This window comes from Lactuca serriola, chromosome 9 (genome assembly GCF_051521515.1).
Source record: "Lactuca serriola cultivar US96UC23 chromosome 9, Lser_US96UC23_V15, whole genome shotgun sequence".
Classification (NCBI taxonomy): Eukaryota; Viridiplantae; Streptophyta; class Magnoliopsida; order Asterales; family Asteraceae; genus Lactuca; species Lactuca serriola.
Genome location: NC_136416.1, coordinates 181,632,186 through 181,646,585, shown reverse-complemented (window position 1 = coordinate 181,646,585; position 14,400 = coordinate 181,632,186). Strand labels below are relative to the sequence as shown.

The 14,400-nt window shown below is 41.8% G+C and overlaps 2 pseudogenes; both read right to left on the bottom strand.

Moving 5' to 3' along the window:
* Window positions 1–1,891: 1,891 nt before the first annotated feature.
* On the bottom strand, window positions 1,892–4,020 carry LOC145077129 (polyphenol oxidase I, chloroplastic pseudogene; annotated as a pseudogene).
* A 9,577-nt stretch (window positions 4,021–13,597) lies between these two features.
* LOC145076351 (putative mitochondrial protein AtMg00820 pseudogene) lies at window positions 13,598–14,074 on the bottom strand (annotated as a pseudogene).
* Window positions 14,075–14,400: the final 326 nt, after the last annotated feature.

Genomic DNA, 14,400 nt, shown 5'->3' with positions numbered 1-14,400 from the left:
CTTACATTATTAATTTAAATATAATATTATAGGGTCAACTTAAATATAAATTTTAGTTTAACTTAAACAACCCATAAACAACCCAAAAAATATTTTGTAAATAGTTAAAAATGATAAATTGTAGTGTCTTTCTAATAATGATTATAAGTTGGTTATTAAGTTTAAATAAATATCAAACGTAAAGTGTAATCATAAATAAACTAAGTTCAATTTTAAAATAATATCTTTACTTATAATTATAAACTTATGTCTTTAAGTTTTAACATATTATACTTAATTTAATAAATTTAAAATGTTGTTATATGTAAACCATTATCAGTTTAAAAGCTACAATTTTCGAACAGTTTGGACAAAATACTTAAATTGTTAATTTAAATATAAAATTACAGTGTCAACTTAAATATAAATTTCAGTTCCATTTAAAAAAACAAAGAATATTTTTTAAATAGTTAAAAGTGATAAATTGTAGTGATAAATGCAAAAACTAAATTGTAATATCAATTTAACTAAAATATTTCCTAAAGATATTTTTATAATCGTGAAAATTTTCAAATAAGTAGTTTAAATAATTTACAATAAAAATAGTTAAAAATAAATCTATATAAATAATTATATTGTTACCTTTAAAATAAAAAAAAAACAATGTTTGATATTTTACCAAGTTATAATGATAGAAATTAAAACATTAAGCAAATAAATTTTAAAAATTAATTATTAATAACAACAACTATAAATAACATTAAACCATATATTATATTTAAATTTATCTATGAGTAAGTCGTTGATAGAAGTCATTTAAACGATTGAGATTATACAGTTATAATATATTTATATATTATCATATAGTTCAAAATAATCTATATATTATATCAATTTAGTATACAAATTATTATATCAAATTTAACAATAACTTTATTGTTATATTTAAAAAAAACATATATTTGTAAAGACTTCAACCATATAGATGTTTCTGCGCAACGCGCAGACATTCGCCTAGTTTTTAAATAAACTTATGTAATACATGTGTCTCACACCTAGTAATAAATAAAGAACTGTTAGTTTTAGCAACGAAAGTTTAAGTTTATTGATTTTTGGTTGTATATTATAAAGGATTACCGACAAAATTTATTTGTTGCCAAACCATCCAATACCGTCACCAATATCCTAATTATTCATGCATTGGTATTTTGTCGTTGTGTCCGATGGATTTCATTCGTCGCTAAAATCTGTTGGATACCGAGCTTTCTTTGTAGTAGTGTCGTCTTAATTCTTTACGTTATATATGTTTATAGTTTGCACATTTAACATTATTTACCATTGAACATAGTTTGCACATTTGAACTACGTTATATATATATCCAGATGAAATATCATAAGTTGATAGTTGGGTGGCAATTAAACCTCAACGACCGTCCATCAATATAATAATAATAATAGTGAAATTAATACACGATATTTAAAACACTAAAAATATTAGTTCTTTACGGTTGTCCTTTACAAACTCCATTAACTTCGAAAAAAGAAAAGTAAACAAATATATCAGCTCGTGTTCAATAAATTCTTCAAATCCACCAACCAAAATTCCATTTTTACACTTGCCCTTTAGAAACTCCATTAAGTTTGAAAAAAAGAACACATATATTAACTCGTCTTCAACAAATTCATCAAAGCCACGAACCAAAAGTCCAAAACCGATAGACAGCCGCACTGGTACAGCAGAATTTCATTTATGCAGAAAGATAAGATCGACGTAAATATATAAAACAGTTAAATAAGATAATATTACAACTGAGTACATAAAATTTAGCACAGCAACACATAGAGTGTATATTTTTTTCCTTACCGATAATTAGAATCAGAGATTACTAACATAAAAGTAATTGATCGAGTTCATTAAAATCCAAAAGCCACAAATACTGAAATATTGAAATTCAAACATAAGCTTATCGCTTACACCACTGTAAACTTGGAACGTTAATAATTACTAGTATTAGGTTAAGAGAACATCTTCGTTAACCAGACATACAATTGAAAAAACAGACTTACACATGCATGCAAACGAAAAAGCATGCAGTTACGTGAAACTGAATTCACTCAGAGCTAGGGTAGACCGAATCCAGCGCAACCTCCTACGAAATAGGTACAACATCGATCGGACCCATCACAACCTCGATCTTCGAAATAGTTACATCGTGGCACCCTGCTTTAGGCACAATTTTCACAAAAATAAAATCATTATCTTCAGCGCCTAGGTCATTCAAGCGCTCTTTGATCGGAAATGATATCCCACTACTCATTTTCATTCTGTTTTCGGCGTTCATGCCATGGGGCAACTGTGAGAAACTACCAAGAAACTCAGTGTCCGATGGGGTGACTTCGACTCCATTATCAGGGTCGTTCATAATAACATCGAACTTGACAAAGCGCTCGCAATCATATGTTACGCCTTCAAGGAGCAACTTCTCAATGCCCAGCACCGAATTCCTGTAACCAGGTCTCTGCACTCGAACCTCCAATGTCTGGTTTAACTTCACTGGGAAGTTGAGATCATCCACCGTCATCTTGGTTTTTTTAGGCTTTTCTCCATCTTTACGCCCCTTGGGATGTGGATTAGGTCGATTCCGGATCCATGGGATGTCGGACCTTTCATAATCATACCCCATCGTTCTAGTGTCTACACAGTCACGGTTGTAGACACGTACAAGGTTTTTCTTCTCATCATAAAACACGTATGATGCATCTAGCCAATCGGGGGATGTTGGTTCATGGTGTGTCCTCTTGTTCATTCCTTTCCAAATTTTCCACATTCGGTCAACGTTTGCATGGTGGCCGTAAAAGAGAGGGTCATAGCCTGCGGAGTAGAAGTTTCCCATGTCCTCGCCGTTTTTGAACCTATTGTTCCCCACCCATTGGTGGGCAATCGTGTGAACCCCATTCTCTATGGACCCACCTTTTTTGTTTTTTTGGTCAGCAGGGTTGCCTGCCACAAATGCGGTACCGAAGAACGATTCTGTATCAAGTGCGTTGGCGATCATCTGAGAGTACATTACAGACAGATTAACGTCTATTTGCTTCGCACAAGTTTTAACACCTTCTTCGGTAGAATCATATTGAAAATCAATGAGAGCTGGTGGGAGGTGGGATGCATTCCTTAAAGGGTCAAAGAGAGAGTTGTATCTAATGTCTTCCTCAGGGCCACCAGAGATGTTTTCCGGCCTCTTTAACTTTTCTTCGTACATGTCAGGAACAGTCATCCCCATAGGGTGGTCCCAGTTCCAGTATGGTAGACCGAAGCTTGAGTCACCAATCACCTCTCCCATTATCTTCTCGAGGAAATAGAGGTACCAACGGTGGAATGGAAAGAAGAGCCATGAGTTGTGAACTTGGATTTTATAGTTCTCAAACTCTTTACCACTTTGTGCTTGACTGTAACCGCCGTTGCAGTACGCACAATGGATTTTAGCTTGCTGCGTCCAACTGTGTGGGTTATCGTCGTCGTATCCCTTCATTATCTCAACTGCCTTTCGAAAATCATCTACGTATTTTCCACTGACTCTCTGTGCCGCTGGTCGAATACGAATCACCTTGGTGTCCGGAAATTTGTAATCAACTGGTTTGACCGGTGGGTTAGGAACAGGAGGGCAACAAGATAAACCCCTTATAGCTTCTTTTGCGCTCCTTACGCCGCTGGCAGTAACACAATTTGAAGTACTGTCTGGTGCTTGGATGGGAATGGCGAAGGCTGACGGAATGGTGGTCAAGTTGGCAGCGCTGTACAGACCTCCGAGTCCCAGGAGCAAGTTTCTCCTGTCTACGTTCTGCATATTATTAAGTGATGGTGATTTTGGTAGTATGAGTTTTGGGGTATCAGAGTTTTCATTGTTATCAGCAGCGGCTTTGCATGAAAACTTGAAGCGATGTGAGTGCTTCACATGGGAGGAACTTTTAGAAAATAAGGGATTCTTGATGGTGGAGGTGGAGGTGGAAGTGGGAAGAGTGTAAAAGCTAAAAGAAGCCATATATCTTCTTTGGGTGTGCTCTAAGTCTGTTACTGAGCTCCAATTATATAGACAAATATATGTGAGAAATGGCGTGCATGTGAACGGTGGCTTTCATAAAGATAACTATAATCAAAATAATATCCGAGTATATACACCGTTTTACATATACAAACATGCATGGTAATTAATAATACATAGTATAATTAGTGATTACGTAAAATTGAATTAGATGAATATTTGCCGATTCAAATTTTGTTATTAACCTTTGTTAAATTCCATCATTATTATTCATTCTGTTAGTTTTAGAAGTTGGCCAGCCTGATAGCGTTTATGAAATTGAAAAGGGTCATGCTAAATTATCCCATTTATAAGTTGGATTCATTTAATCTCAATCTAACGACAAGTAATAATTGACAGAACTACATAAATGCTCCTTATGATTTATCAAAGGTCACAACTTGAGTCTCTACTAAGTTTTTTTTTGACAAACATAGTACTTATGATTTAGAAAAGTTGCACAAATGGTCCGTTTGCCACACCATATACATGACTTTGCCATTTTTAATTTCATTTATTTTTTAAAAATTTAATTATTATTTCTTTAAATTGGACAAAATAACAAAGGGTCCACACCCCACCCATGGGGGGCTTAGAAGGGGGGGGGGGGGGGGGGGGAGGAGGGCAAAGTGGGCAGCTGCACAGGGTCCAATTTTTTTTATTATATATTTTTATTTAAAAATACAAATTATAATAAATATAAGGGCCTTTTTTTTTTCTTATTCGTCCTGGGCCTTTAAGAATATTTCAGTTTTCAGGACCGGCCCTGACCCCACCCCACGGTCGTCTCTTTGGGTTATATATACCCTTCACCATCATCTCTTTTGGTTACCCTCCACCACCACTACTAATCATAAAAATTTCTTGTAAACCAGTCTTTCTTTTTAGCGCTTAACCATGGGAAGTAGTCATTAACATAAACCCATAATATGAAGCTTGGCTATAAAATTCTGTTTTTTGTTGGTTTTAAATTCAGGTTAATGAACACAAAGAGACATGAACAAACTACAGTCACAAATATATGAGCACAAATCATTTTAACACATGAACACAAACAAATTATTAAACCCCAAATAGGAACCAAATGGATTTAATCTCAACATACAAAAGTATATACACATATAGAAAAATAAGACCACAAAGATGAAAGAGTGAGAGAATAACTCTCCATGCCAGAAAAGAGGCAGAGAGGAAACTTTAAATACATAAAATATTTACAAATACAACCCACAAGGAATTAAGTAAATATAGGGTAAAACTGGAAACTATAGACGCTTCATATGACTAACATCCCCCCTCAAGCTAGACGGTGGTGGACGAACCAATAATAGCTCTCGAAAGAGTTCAAACTGATGTCGAGGGAGACTTGGTGAAGATGTTAGCAACCTGGAGCTTGGTAGGAACAAAATGAGTGTACAGTTTCCCAGAAGCAACAAGTTCGCGAATAAAGTGATAATCCAAATCGATGTGCTTTGCCCTCTTATGGGAAACCGGATTCTGAGAGAGAAACAATGCAATCTGGTTGTCACACAGAAGAGTGGGGCGAGATGACGGAAGGGCATAAAGTTCCCGTAAGAGGTGAGTGAGCAAAACAATTTCAGTAGCAGTGTTCTTCATGGCCCGATATTTAGACCCGCAGCTAGAACGAGAGACTGTGGGTTGCTTCTTGGCACTCCAAGATACAACATTACCTCCTAAGAATATCGAATACCCATAGGTGGAGCAACGTGTCTCAAGGCAACGAGCCTAGTCCGCATTAGAGTTGTAACATCCCAAAATTCAGGTATATTTATTTAACCCTTCATCCTTTCCAAGTTGTCAAGTTTATCCCTTAAAGGGAAAATTATGGCCATTGACTACGTTGGGCGTACTGAAGAGTACGCTGCGTACTCATGCGCTTACATTGGACGCGGACTCGCCTAGGTACGCTGGGCGTACCCAGGGTTACGCTGGGCGTAGCGGGCCCAGATGCAAACCCTAATTGTGGCTTGTGCATTATTAAAGGAAAGATAGGCCTTTACCCCAGCCACCATACCTTAGTGAGTGAAACCCTAAGAGAGCAAAAACCCATCATTAGCTTGTGTGTGTGTGTTCTAAAGCTTGAAAGTGCCATTTCAAGGTGGTGAAGGAGAAGAGGAGGCCATTATAGGAGCTAGAAGTTGGTGGAAAAGAGTAGATCCGAGTTCTACAGTGGTTGGAGCTTCTTTTAGAGGTAAAAAGCTAAAAGCTTTCCTTGTCACTTTTTATTTGTGCTTCATGGACCAATTTTTAGGGTTTTTGGTCCCAAGGTGGAGACTTTATGAGCAAATGGTCCCCATAAGCTTAGATCTACCATACTTCAGAGTAATATGAGTTGTAGGTTCATAAAAATCCAATCTTGGAAGTGAATATTAAGTCACGCATGAGATATTGGCTTAATGAGGAAAGAGGAAAGGTGTTTAGAGTGATTAGTGACCTTTACAGCCATGCAAAGGCTTAAAGATTTCGACTTTTTGGATTTAGTGACCTAAGAGAAGTCAAATATGAAGTTTGAGTATATGTCTTAACCGTTTAAGACCAAAAATCCATTAATGCATGAAACTGAGACTTACTTTGGGCGTAAATCTCAGTACGCGCAGCGTAAGGGGTTAAGACCTCGATTTTGGATCGTCGGCGTACGCCCCGCGTACAGAGATGGTACGCGGCGCGTACAGAGATGGTACGCGCCGCGTACTGCCCTATGTTGACTTTCGTTGACTTTTAGGGTTTTGGTCAACATTTGGACTTTTGGGTTAAGGAGGGGTAAAATGCTCTTTTACCCTCCTATGGGAATGTAGAAAGGGATTTAATCTAGCCTTTGAGAGCCATTATTTATTTGAGGACATTTTGTATGTGATTAGGCGGGGGCTAGATCAGTATATTAATGTGCGAGATTACCCGAGTTACTCGAGGTGAGTTTTCTCACTATACTTTTACCTAGAGTGGTAATTAGAGTTATGTGACAGAGTATCTTGTATGCTTTTTGTATGATGTGATTTCTATGTGATTTGTGATATGTATGATTCAGAGTTTACAGAGTTAGAACCAGAGGGTCCACGGAGTTATCGGACTAGAGGGCCCCACTGAGACACACTGACCAGAGGGTCATATAGAGTTATAGCCTCGAGTGGCTAATATGTTTTGTATGTGGTATTTTGGGGAACTCACTAAGAATTTATGCTTACATTGTTATGTGTTATGTGTTTCAGGTGCTAATGCGGATCGCGGGAAGGCACCGGCATGATCCGTACGCACTGGCAGAGGATTTATTTTATGATCTTGGGATATGTTTTATCACGATGACAATTGTTGAACATGAGATTTGAGAACACTGAATGAGTTTTATATTATTGAAAAATAAAAATTGTTTTAAATTTTACGTCGTTACAAGTTGGTATCAGAGCCTTGGTTTGAGGGATTCGGTTGCACCTTCGGGCGTATCTGAACTCAAACTGGGGATTTGAGAATTTTTTTTCATAATAGAACGATCTTTCTAAAAGAGTAAAATATTTTGACACGAGCAGAACAGAGCAGTGTGTACGATCAGCCAGCGCCCGAACGGTGATTTCCCAAAATACCCTTACATTATGTGTTATGAGATATAATATGATATGTTATGCATGCTAGAGTAGACTAGGTATTCATATTAGGACTAGAATGGCTTGATTTTTGATGACTTAGCCTAGGAGATTTCTGCTGCTATGAGATGCTTTGAGAGTGAGTAGGTAGCAGCGAGGAGCTTATGAGAGGTCTACAGGAGAGTAGCCGGTGTATAGCGAGATTAGAGTGATTGTGAGCTAGGATCCTAGGAGGAGGACTTGGGGTGAATACTGATGCGGTGTGGACTGTAGTATTGGGCCCATACTACAAAAAACATCGGATCAGTGCGTAGTCCAAGTAAGAATACTTAGGGTACTAAGGAGCAAGTAGGGTTGAGTTATCGAGTGTTAGTATACTCGAGCGGTTCTCTGACATTTCATGTTGTATTTCAGAGACATCATGGTGGGACACGCAACACTCCAGAGAGTAGTGGTGTTAGCGATGAGGAGATTCGCCGATTGATTCACAAGGAGGTGGTCGTAACCATCCGAGCGAAGATTCCAGAGATGTTTGGGTCTATCAATACCACCTTGATTGAAATGTTTGATGAGCGATATGCTGCTTTGTCGGAGGTTGTCGTTACTACAGCTGTCGCTGCTGCGAGGCCACAGGGAGGTGACTCGTTGCTGTACCGAGAGTTCAGCAACACGAAGCCACCAAATTTTGATGGGACGTAGGATCTGATAGCCGCGATGAGGTGGATTTATTACATTGAGGGATGCTTCTACACGTTTTCAAGTCCGGAGCATCTGAGGGTACGGTTCGCGCTGAACCAGCTTCGCTTGGGAGCGAAGGATTGGTGGAAATTTGTGACGGCGCACTTCACTCCTGTAGAGCTTACCACAGTGACCTGGGAGAGGTTCACCATCATGTTTCGTGATGAGTATGTTCCCCTGGTGGAAAGAGAAAGGTTGGCCCAGGAGTTCTTGTCCCTTAAGCAGGGAACAGAGTATGTTACTGTGATCACCAGGATGTTTCACGAGAGCGCGATGTTTTGCCCTGAGCATGTATCTACTGAGCAGGCATGCGTGAGTCGATATTTGAGTATAATGAGGAGAGACATTCGCAAGTTCGTTGCGAACTCAACGTACCGGACATTTGCCGAGCTCCAGGAAAATGCTTGGAAGAAGGAGATTGAGCTCGAGACTCAGGCCATGGAGGAGGCGGAGTCTCAGGAGAGGGATCGGCGACCGTCACAGTCCCAGCCAGCAGCCAAGCGGGCAAAGCCTGCCGATTCGAGATCAGAGAACCAGAAGGGCCGCACTTGTGGCAAGTACGGCAAGAGCCACGAGGGGATTTGTCGAGTAGGGTCTTGCTAAAAGTATGGCAAGGAGGGGCACATGGCTAAGGATTGCCCCAAGGGATTTGTAGTGTGCTTCCACTGTAACCAAACTGGCAATCGGAAGGTCGAGTGTCCACAGCTGCGGAGGTCGGCACAGGGAGCATCGCAGGGATTTGCCCCTGCTGTTGTACGAGCTACTGAGAGTCGGCCAGTGAAGGCCGAGGCACCAAAGGCTCACGGCAGAGCCTTCCAGTTGACAACAGAGCAGGTCCGCGCAGTGCCCGATGTTGTGGCTGGTATGCATTCTTTCATCTATTTATTTTGAGTTGAGATATTGTGCTTATATTATGATATGCGTAGGTACTTTTCTTGTGATTTCGGTACCTACTCTAGTGTTATTTGACTTGGGTGCGAGTCGATCTTTCGTGTCTTTAGCATTTAGTCAGCACATCAGTATTTGTCGAGAGACATTGAGTCGACCTCTTCGAGTTTCCATAGCTGACGAGCGAGCGGTGTATGCCACCGATGTGATTCGAGGATGTGTACTCGAGATCTTCGGTGTTGAGTTTCTGATAGATCTAGTCCCGATTGTAATGGGGGATGTCTGTGTCATAGTAGGCATGGACTGGTTGAGCAGATTTGGAGCAATTATCGATTGCGAGCAATAGCAGGTGACCATACGAGACCCTAGTGGGGGAGTACTTACGGTGTACGGCGAGGGTACCCGTTCTGGGTCAACATTTTGTTCGACTGCTAGAACGAGACAGAGTCTACAAAAGGGTTGTAGTGGGTTTGTGTCCTATGTGACGGACACACGAGTGGCCACGGAGAGGCCGAGTTCGGTTGGTGATGTACCAATTGTGCGAAAGTTCCCAGATGTTTTCCCCGAGGAGTTCTCGGGTGTGCCTCCCGAGAGGCAGGTGTAGTTTCGTATCGATTCAGTCCTGGGAGCGGTGCCTATTGCCAAGGCGCCCTATCGCCTTGCGCCGACAGAGATGCAGGAGTTATCCTCACAGTTTCAGGAGCTACTGGGGAAGGGGTTTATTCGACCGAGTAGCTCGCCGTGGGGAGCGTCGATCCTTTTTATCAAGAAAAAGGATGGTTCACATCGGATGTACATTAATTACCGGGAGTTGAGCAAGTTGACGGTCAAGAACCGTTACCCCTTACCGAGGATCGATGATCTGTTCGATCAGTTGCAGGGAGCGTCTTGGTTCTCCAAGATTGATTTGAGGTCTGGATATCATCAGATGAGAGTGCGGCATGAGGACATCCAGAAGATAGCGTTCAGGACTCGTTATGGGCATTACGAGTTCGTGGTGATGCCTTTTGGACTCACCAACGCACCGGCGACATTCATGGATCTCATGAACAGGGTGTGCAGGCCGATGTTGGACCGTTCGATGATCGTGTTCATCGATGACATATTGGTGTATTCGAAATCCAGAGAGCAGCATGAGGAGCATTTGAGGGAGATCCTCAGAGTTCTGAGATCGGAGAGGCTTTACGCCAAATTCTCCAAGTGCGATTTCTGGTTACGAGAGATCCAGTTCTTGGGGCATCTCGTCAACCAGAATGGGATATTGGTCGATCCGGCCAAGATTGAGGCTGTGATGAGTTGGGAGGTGCCGAGATCCCCCACCGAGATCAGGAGTTTTCTGGGGTTGGCCGGCTATTATTGGAGATTTATCAAGGATTTATCCATCATTGTTGTTCCTCTAACCAGGTTGACCCGGAAGGGCGTGGCTTTTAGTTGGGGTCCTGAGCAGCAGGCCTCATTCGAGACACTTCGCCAGAGATTATGTGATGCCCCGGTGTTAGCCCTTCCGGAGGGGATGGAAGAATTTATGGTGTATTGTGACACATCGATATCGGGGTTGGGTGCAGTGTTGATGCAGAGAGGGCACGTGATAGCATACGCATCGAGGCAGCTGAAGCCTCATGAGACGAGGTATCCCACCCACGATCTAGAGTTGGGGACAGTGGTGTTCGCCCTCAAGATCTGGCGTTACTATTTGTATGGGGTTCGGTGTACCATATACACAGACCACAAGAGCTTGAAGTATTTGATAGATCGGCCCAACCTGAATTTGCGACAGAGGAGGTGGTTGGATGTGGTAAAGGATTATGATTATGAGATCTTGTACCACCCGGGCAAGGTTAACGTGGTAGCCAATGCCCTGAGCCGTAGGGCAGAGAGTGCCCCGATTCAAGATGTTTGTATGAGGTTGACGGTGATAAATCCGGTGTTGGAAACCATTCGGGAGGCCCAGGCAGAGGCCGTGAGACCGGAGAATCACAAGAGATAGTGGGTGGTCGGGCAGGTATCTGAGTTTGTTACCGATAGCCGAGGGCTCATGACCTTTCAGGGTCGGATTTGGGTGTCGTTTACGGGTGGGGCACGTACCATTATGATGGAGGAGGCGCACAGGTCAAGGTTCTCGATCCATCCCACGGCCACTAAGATGTATTTGGACCTAAAGAGAGACTATTGGTGGCCCTGTATGAAGAAGGATGTTGTGTGGTTCATTAAGAGGTGCTTGACATGTTGCAGGGTCAAGGCCGAGCATCATCGTCCGCACGGCAAGTTGCAGCCACTTGAGGTTCCCCAATGGAAGTGGGAACAAATTTCTATGGACTTTATCGCCAAATTGACAAGGACCACGAGGGGTTTCGATGCAATTTGGGTGATCGTCGACCGACTGACGAAGAGCGCTCACTTCCTTGCTATCAGTGAGAGCTCATCTGCAGAGAGAGTAGCAGAGTTGTATTTGAGGGAGGTGGTATCGTGGCATGGAGTACCGATATAATTTGTGTCAGATCCAGATGTATGTTTCACTTCTAGATTTTGGAAGAAGTTCCATGAGGAGTTGGGCACTAGGCTGCATTTCAGTATCGCTTACCACTCACAGACGGACAGACAGAGTGAGCGGACGATTCAGATGTGAATATTATGTCATGCATGAGATATTGGCTTAGTGAGGAAAGAGGAAAGGTGTTTAGAGTGATTGGTGACCTTTACAGCCATGCAAAGGCTTAAAGGTTTCGACTTTTTGGATTAAGTGACCTTAGGGAAGTCAGATCTGAACTTTGAGTATATGTCTTAACCGGTTAAGACCAAAAATCCATTAATGCATGAAATTGAGACTTACATTGGGCGTAAATCTCAGTACGTGCAGCGTAAGGGGTTAAGACCCTGATTCTGGATCGTCAGCGTACGCCCCGCGTACAGAGATGGTACGCGCCACGTACTGCCCTCTGTTGACTTTCGTTGACTTTTAGGGTTTTGGTCAACATTTGGACTTTTGAGTCAGAGGGGTAAAGTCGTCTTTTACCCTCCTGTGGGAATGTAGAAAGGGATTTAATCTAGCCTTTGAGAGCCATTATTTATTTGAGGATATTGTATATGTGATTAGGTGGGGGTTAGATCAGTATATTCGTGTGCGAGATTACTCGAGTTACTCGAGGTGAGTTTTCTCACTGTACTTTACCTAGAGTGGTAATTAGAGTTATGTGACAGAGTAACTTGTATGCTTTTTGTATGATGTGATTTCTATGTGATTTGTGATATGTATGATTCAGAGTTTACAGAGTTAGGACCAGAGGGTCCACAGAGTTATGGGACTGCAAGGCCCCACTGAGACACACTGACCAGAGGGTCATACAGAGTTATAGCCTCGAGTGGCTAATATGTGTTGTATGTGGTATTTTGGGGAACTCACTAAGCATTTATTCTTACAGTGTTATGTGTTATGTGTTATGTGTTTCAAGTACTAGCGAGGATCGCGAGAAGGCGCCGGCATGATCCGTAGACACTGGCAGAGGATTTATTTTATGATCTTGGGATATGTTTTATCATGATGACAACTGTTGAACATGAGATTTGAGAACATTGAATGAGCTTTATTTTTTTGAAAAATGAAAAATTCTTTTAAATTTTTACATCGTTACAAGAGTAACCAAGAATGTTGACAGGTTTTGACCGGGTGAAATGCATCCCATGCATCATGGTGCCTTTAACATAGCAAAGAATCCGTTTAACAGATTGAAAATGAGAGATGGTCAGAGCCTGAAGAAACTAACTGACTTGATTCACAACATACGAGATATATGGGCGAGTGATGGTTAAATATTGTAGGGCACCCACCAAGGAACGATAGAGGGTGGGATCATGGAACGGGTCACCAGTGGTTGTAATGGCAGTGTTGGCAGCAAGAGGGGTGGTGACTGGCTTTGAATCAAGTAATTGTGCTCGTTCTAAGATATCTTTAGCAAATTTGGACTGACTTAAGAAGAGGCTTGTGTTAGTGTAAGTCACTTCCAGTCCAAGAAGAAAACTTAGGTGACCAAGGTCCTTGATGGCAAACTCAACATGCAACTTGTTGATGAACCCTCGAAGAACATGCTCGTCATTTCCGGTTAGAATTATATCATCAATGTAGTCAAGAAGGTAGATAATACACGAATCGCGTTTGAAGACAAACAAAGATGTGTCAGGCCGACTACATAGAAAGCCATTTGAGACCAGAAAAGTGTTCAGGCGATGAAACCAAGCCTGAGGACACTGCTTGAGACCATAAAGGGCTTTATTCATACGACATACATGATCGGGGCGACTAGGATCTTGAAAACCCGGTGGTTACTCCATAAAAATGAGTTCACTTAGATCCCCATTGAGAAACGCATTATTGACGTCAAGTTGATGAAGCGACCATTGGTTAAGAACAGCCAATGAGAGAACAACCCGAACAGTAGAGGATTTGACCACCGGACTGAAGGTTTGAGAGAAATCAAGACCCAGAATTTGGCGGAAGCCTTGAGCGACAAGTCGGGCTTTGTGGCGTTCAATAGAGTTGTCGGCACGATACTTAGTGCGATAGAGCCATTTGCAACCCACAACATTGTGATGACGAGGGCACGGAACAAGAGTCCATGTGTTGTTATGGAGTAGAGCATCCATTTCCTTATGCATGGCGGACATCCATGTAGGATGTTTGGCGGCAGTTTTAAATCCTTTAGGAACAGTATCGGAAAATAATGCAGAGGAAACAGTTGTTTGAGCCAAGTGGGAATGGTGTTTGGGCTTGAATATGCCGGATTTGGCCCGCGTTTGCATGTGATGACCGCTAGTAAGGGGATGAACAGTATGCGTAACAGGGGGAACCTAGGGAAGTTGAGTAGTGGCATCCGAGGTAGAGGTAGAGGCATGACTTGTTTCTCCGACTTAATCGGTGTTGATGGGATTAGCTGGTGGTGTTGTCGGAATGAGAGGTAGAGGACCGTCTGAAGCAACCACAGGAGTATTGCAGCTAATTCTTAAAAGTAGTTGCTTAGTTATTTTATACGCATGAGGCTCTTCGCAGAACCCACATGCATGTGAAGGGGGCCGGAGAGGCTGAGGAGGCAGTCACGGGTGTTGTGGGAGCAACGTAACCATAGTCT